Below are 6,000 nucleotides of genomic sequence, written 5' to 3'. Positions count from 1 at the left end.
CGAGAAATCATTAACATATCCCCCCCAACCCAAATTCCTCCCGTCGCGCTTGCGCAGTGCTCCCTGGGGTCGTGGGCAGGGGTCTTCAGATGAAGGCTCGTAGTCTTCTTCACTGTGTTCGCTCGTTGACCCTTATTTCTGCGCAAACTCAGTCCTGTGGTCACGTACACCTTGTCCTTCAAGTCTGGGCTAATTTGTAGCTCTTTTGTCTTTATGGCTCAGTGGCTCCAGTTCCTCTCTTATCTCAAGAACAGGAGATAACAGAGAGGGCCCATCATGTTCTTTCCCATTCCATTGCAAAGGAGTTACCATCCTTTGATATGGACCATCTGGTGAGCATTCCAAAGGAAAAAGGGGGGGCTGTTGGGTTGGTGTTTCCTCTGATCAATCCCCCCTCTCTTCTCTTTTCCCACTAGTAAATTATTTTACTTTTCTTAAAATTTGTATCATTGTACTAATAACAGCTTCAGCCTAATTCAATAAAAGTAATTGTTTAATTACTTTTAGCGAAAGCAAAATTCTTCTATTATTTATCACAATCCACCCTTTTTTTTTTTTTTTAATACCATATTTTGCTTGAGCTTACTAACACTTAGTCTCATTCTTTTCTTAATATCATAACTTTGTGGGCACCAGCCACTGCTGCCATCTCAGGGTTTACGGCATTGCTGTTATTTGCATCCCCTCAATAACATGAGATATTAGCTGTATAAAGCAAGGTATTAAACATGGTAAAAATAGTAAGCCCGCGACGGCACAAAAGGAAGAAAAATTCAATCTTTTCCACCAGGAAGCTCCTAATAGATCATCCCACCATTCTGAGTCTAACATTGAGGGTGTTTTCAGAGCACCATAGGTAAAACAGCTCTTATTCTATCTGCTATGTGCAGTTGTCGCCTTAATGTTTTTGCCGTGTGTTATTTATTCCTTGCTTTGTTCAGTTAATCCAACATGTTGTGACCAACATGCAATTTGCTACTACTGTTTCACCTGTTGGCGTTAAGCAAATTCGAGCTGTGTGCCGAACTGCACAGTCAACCGTACTATCAGACACTCTGTAAACAATAATCAACAATTTATTAGCAAACAAGAACCTGAAATAATTAACTGTATAACAATCCAGCAAAGTCCCACGCGACACAATCAGAAAGAGAAAAAGTAAGAACCAAAGATATCAGCACTGTCCTTTGGATGTTGTCCTTCGATGTCTTGTTACCCTTACTCACGGGGCGATAGCGATAGAAAGATAGAAAGAGTCCAAGAACAACAGTCACGCGCCGCGTGGTAACTCCTCTGATCAATAACATTTTCTTCTTTGAACTATAAGTCTGTTTCCATCACCTCATCAAGGTTTCGAGGGCGTCTTAGTTGTCTTCGTGATCTTGGAGGATTGGGGGGAGGAGGTGATCTTCTCCGACACCAGCCACGAGACATTCCCTCGCATACCGCGATGGCAACGACAGTCACCACCAATATAATGAAAAATCCCAACAGCAGGCGGCGCACACGGGATCGTCCCCTACTCCCATCTTCCCAAGATTGCAATCCAGCGGGATCAGTAAGATTAGTGGGATAGTCCAGCCCCAGGCTAGCGGCTTGACCGAGGAAGGTCCAAGTGCGCAATGAGCGGAAGTTTCTCTTCCACCCAGAATGCCTGTGCTGCCTAGATCTGGGCGGGCCTGGCAGTTGTTTTTGCCATCCGGGTATAGCCGAACTTTCGAGACCCTCCAACAACACATGCGCTTTGGACTGGGGGCGTGGAAATCCATTTTCCTGCTGCGTATGTGGACCCTGACTCCTGATCCCTACAGACCAGGCAGGTTCGCCACTCGCGCTCTCACTCTTGTACCTCCGATACCGCGAAAACAATGGAGCGTGCTTATGCATGGGCAGCAATTTATTGTGCAGCCTTGATGTTGGTAGCCCTCACTTTGTTTGCCTTTTTACTACATATCTTTTGCCCTTGTAAATGTTCCTCTTTCAAGTGCCCATGTAGTTGTATCTGCTTATGTAAACCACCATCTCCTTTGGTTAACCATGTCGAAAATTCTGTTATAGGTCTTTTCGGCGGTTTTGGTACTGGCTGTTTTACTTCTGTCACATCTTTTACTTGGATTCTCTTCTTCCCACTAAAAATATCTCCATCCACCCTTCTGTCTTTGGGAAAGCAAAGCCACTCTGATGTTGGACATAACAGTAAAGCACTTGCTGCACAAATTTGCCACTATTAAAGCAAACCATACCAGGATGATTAGCAGAGGTCCGGTATAACATATACTCCCACCTCTCATGCCTATGGGGTTGCAGCCCACAGCTGAGAAAAGGTCTTCTGGTGGCGAGCACAGAGGTTAACCCGGTCTTGCCCTCTACTGTTTAACGAATCCTGTGTTAAGAGTTAGTCAATTCAAGTGCAGCTCCTTTGTAGCCACTTCCTTTGTTTCTAAGCAAAGCAAAATTTTGGCACTTCCTGATAGTGTCCTCCCATCAACTCTCAGGGACATCACAAATTCTGGGGACTAACCTCTTTTTCCCCGTAAATCAAGGTTACAGTTCATGCCCCTTCCCTATACAGTTATAAGACAATTTTCTCCATCTGCAAGAAATACCACATCCGGTAACACATTTCACATTCACACAAAACCCACGCTTCATGACATCCATACATACACTCGAGACAAGGTATTACCCTATTAGGTTGATTTTCTAGCAATGCCTAATTGAATCCAAAATGCTCATAATCTGTTACCAAAAGCCACTCTGTAACATGTCTGTCAGTTAATGCTCGGTAAACGCCAGCTTTTCCCTGACAGTTTTTTTGTTTTGTTTGTTTGTTTTTTGTTTTTGTTTCCTTATACAGCAAGTAAGCAAATGAATAAGTAAATTTTCACAGTGTTACCTCTGAACCCAGTCAAAAACCCAGTCAAACCACTGGTTAAGAGTCATTCAATCCCCTCCTGATGAATTTACTTAGTCCTTTGAGGGTGACTTGTAGTTGGTCAGTTGATGGTACCACAGTCCACTCCTGAGGCTTTTCCACCGGTCCTTTTCCTCAGGAGGCAAGAGTCCACCCCTTTTCTTTTGTTCGGATCGCTGTCTCGGTGGTCAGCAGCACCTGAAATGGACCTTCCCACTCGGGAGTTAATGATTAATCTTTCCACACTTTTATCAATACCCAATCACCTGGTTTTACATTGTGGATATTAAAAGCCAATAGTGGTATTTGAGGCAGAAGTCCTTTCTTTCTTAATTTCATTAAAGTGTTACCAATTCTTATTACATACTTTCTTACATATTGATCTCCTACTTCAGGGATGACAATATCCCTGTCATTACTCATACATGGTAATCCAAGCATCATTTCATAGGGAGAAATACCCAGGTCTGTTCGTGGCTGAGTATTGATCCTTAATAAGGCCAATGGCAGGCATTTAATCCAAGACATCTGAGTCTCAATCATTAACTTAGTCAAGGTTTGTTTTGAAGTTTGATTCATTCTTTCTCCTCTTCCAGAACTCCGAGGATGCCATGGGGTGTGCCATGCCCATTCGATCCCTAAGGCTTCAGATAGCTGTTGTATATAATTTTTAAAATGAAATGTGTTCCTCCGCCCAAGTCTATTCTTTCTATTAATCCATATCTGGGGATAATGTTTTCCAGTAACACCTTGGATACCATGCTTGCCATTGCCCTTGGTGTGGGGGATTGCTTCCACCCAATGAGTTAAGTGAGCCACTAATACCAACAAATACTTCCACCTTTGTATTTAAGGTAGCTCTGTTAAGTCTACCTGGAGGCTTTGTATGGCTAGCTCCTGTTCCCCAGCCACCCTTTTTTTTTTTTTTTTTTTTTTATCTCATTACCTTTTTGTTCACTTTTTAACAAATCAAACATCGATCAACTAGTTGTTTAGCCACCATATATATATTCCTATACACCCATATTGTCTAAGGAAATGATCACAAAGTGATTGCGTTCCCCAATGTATTTTCTGATGTATTAATGACAGAATTTCTCATGATCTTTTTATTTAACATCTGCCTTCCATCTGCTAAAGTCCATTTTCCTTCTGAATCTTTTCCCCCCTTATTTTTAAGTATATCCTTTTCTTGTTCTGTGAAATTTGGGGCTAAATTCTCATAATCCCCTGGTATTATTACCAATAAAACTACCAATGATGATTCTGTAGCTGCTTCTCTGGCTACTTAATCTGCTAAATTATTCCCCCTTATTTCCATTGATGCTCCCCTCTGATGTCCTTTCACATGCACAATTGCAATTTCTGTGGGGAGCTTCAGGGCTTCTAAAACTTCTCTGATCAGCCGCTCGTGTACTAGCTCCTTCCCTTTTGTATTTATAAGCCCTCTTTCTTCCCATATTTTTCCAAATGTGTGGACCACTCCAAATGCATACTTTGAGTCTGTGTACACTGTCCCTTCCTTATCTCTCAAATATACCAATGTCTGTTTTAGGGCATAGAGTTCACAGACTTGTGCTGACCACCCAGCAGGTAATTTCCCCTTTTCAAACACTTCCATCTTCTGCCTCTCGATAATTACATAACCCAATATTTTTCCTTCTAGGCATCGAGAGGACCCATCAATAAATAGTTTTTCTCTATAGGGCAAAGGTTTATTTAACAGATCTTCTCTTATTTTCGTTTGATAATTATAAAATCCAAACAGTTATGCTCTGGTTCCTAAATATCCTCCCCGATTCTCCTCCCATAATTCTAGTAATTTAACCACTAGTTTTCCTTCACCCAGCACCACACCTATTCCTAATTGCACTTGTAAATCTCTACCTAGCAAATTACATCCTACCCCTGGCATTAACAACAAATCATTAACAGCATATTGATCCCCCTTGTATTAACACATTCTTTATAACTGGGACCGAAAACCCCTTCACCTTTACCCCTACAGCCCAAGTTGTATCTTTTACATAATCTTCCTCCTGGGGTCTTAATTTCAAATTTATCAAGGGCTCTTCTGTTGGTATATCCCCCAGGAGGTAGAGCCCCTGACACCCCTAGTGATTACCACCCTCATCCTGTTGGGTTACTTCAAACACCAACAGGTCCCGTATTCTCTGGGGGCATTCTTGTTTATAATGCCCCCCCCCCACAATAAAAACATTCCCTTGTGATTTCCCTAGCCAGTGGTGCCTCTTGGTTCCACCTTCCCTTTCATTCCCTTGCCTGTTTCAAATTGTGATTTCCCGTCTGAGATTTCTTGTGTTTATTTCTAACAGCTTCTTGTGCAGTTATCATAATTTTAGCTTTAGTTTTAGCCTTTTCTTCATCCCTTCCTAATATCTACTTTCTGTGCTTCTCTCAGGAGTTCCTCCAGACACTTATTATAATGACCTAGAGTCACTCATATCTCTCCTCCGCTCTTGTTCATTCTGATTCCACTGCAGAGGGGTTACAGGGAGTTTCCTTTCCCCGGGTATCCCCTGCTGATTTTCTCTCTCCCATATCCACATTCCAACCGTTCTGATCATCTGTCTTTCTTCAGGAGAGAAAAAAAAATAAAAAATTCCCGTAATCGACTGCATCTCCTCCCATGTATATGTATACTGGGTCCCAAAAATTGATCAATCTTCTCTGACAGCCCCACAGGGTCCTCTAAAAACCTCCTAAATTCATTCTTATACGCCCTCACTTCTACATTAGTGAGCGGCACATCCACAAATCCCATCCCCCCTTGAATTCCTGCCGCTGGGACTTCCCCGCAAGGGATTAACCCTAGCCGCCCCGTGCTCCCTTAAACGATTTCCCCCCCCCTTCAGTTGCTGCCCGGTTTCAGGTCTGATATTAACAACAGGGGCCTCCTCACCCGCATCTTCCTGCTGCACCCCTTAATTTCCTAGGTGTGCCGGGTTATATGGGGGGGGTAAATTATCCAAAGGGTCCCATCTCTTTTCCTTCCTTTCCCTTTCACCTTCTTCAACCTGCTCCTCCTGCTTCAATTTAAAAAATCCCAAATATCTGCGACCCCC

This window comes from Tyto alba, unplaced genomic scaffold (assembly GCF_018691265.1).
Source record: "Tyto alba isolate M040663 unplaced genomic scaffold, T.alba_DEE_v4.0 Super-Scaffold_20, whole genome shotgun sequence".
NCBI lineage: Eukaryota > Metazoa > Chordata > Aves > Strigiformes > Tytonidae > Tyto > Tyto alba.
Note: the sequence above shows the minus strand (reverse complement) of the source record.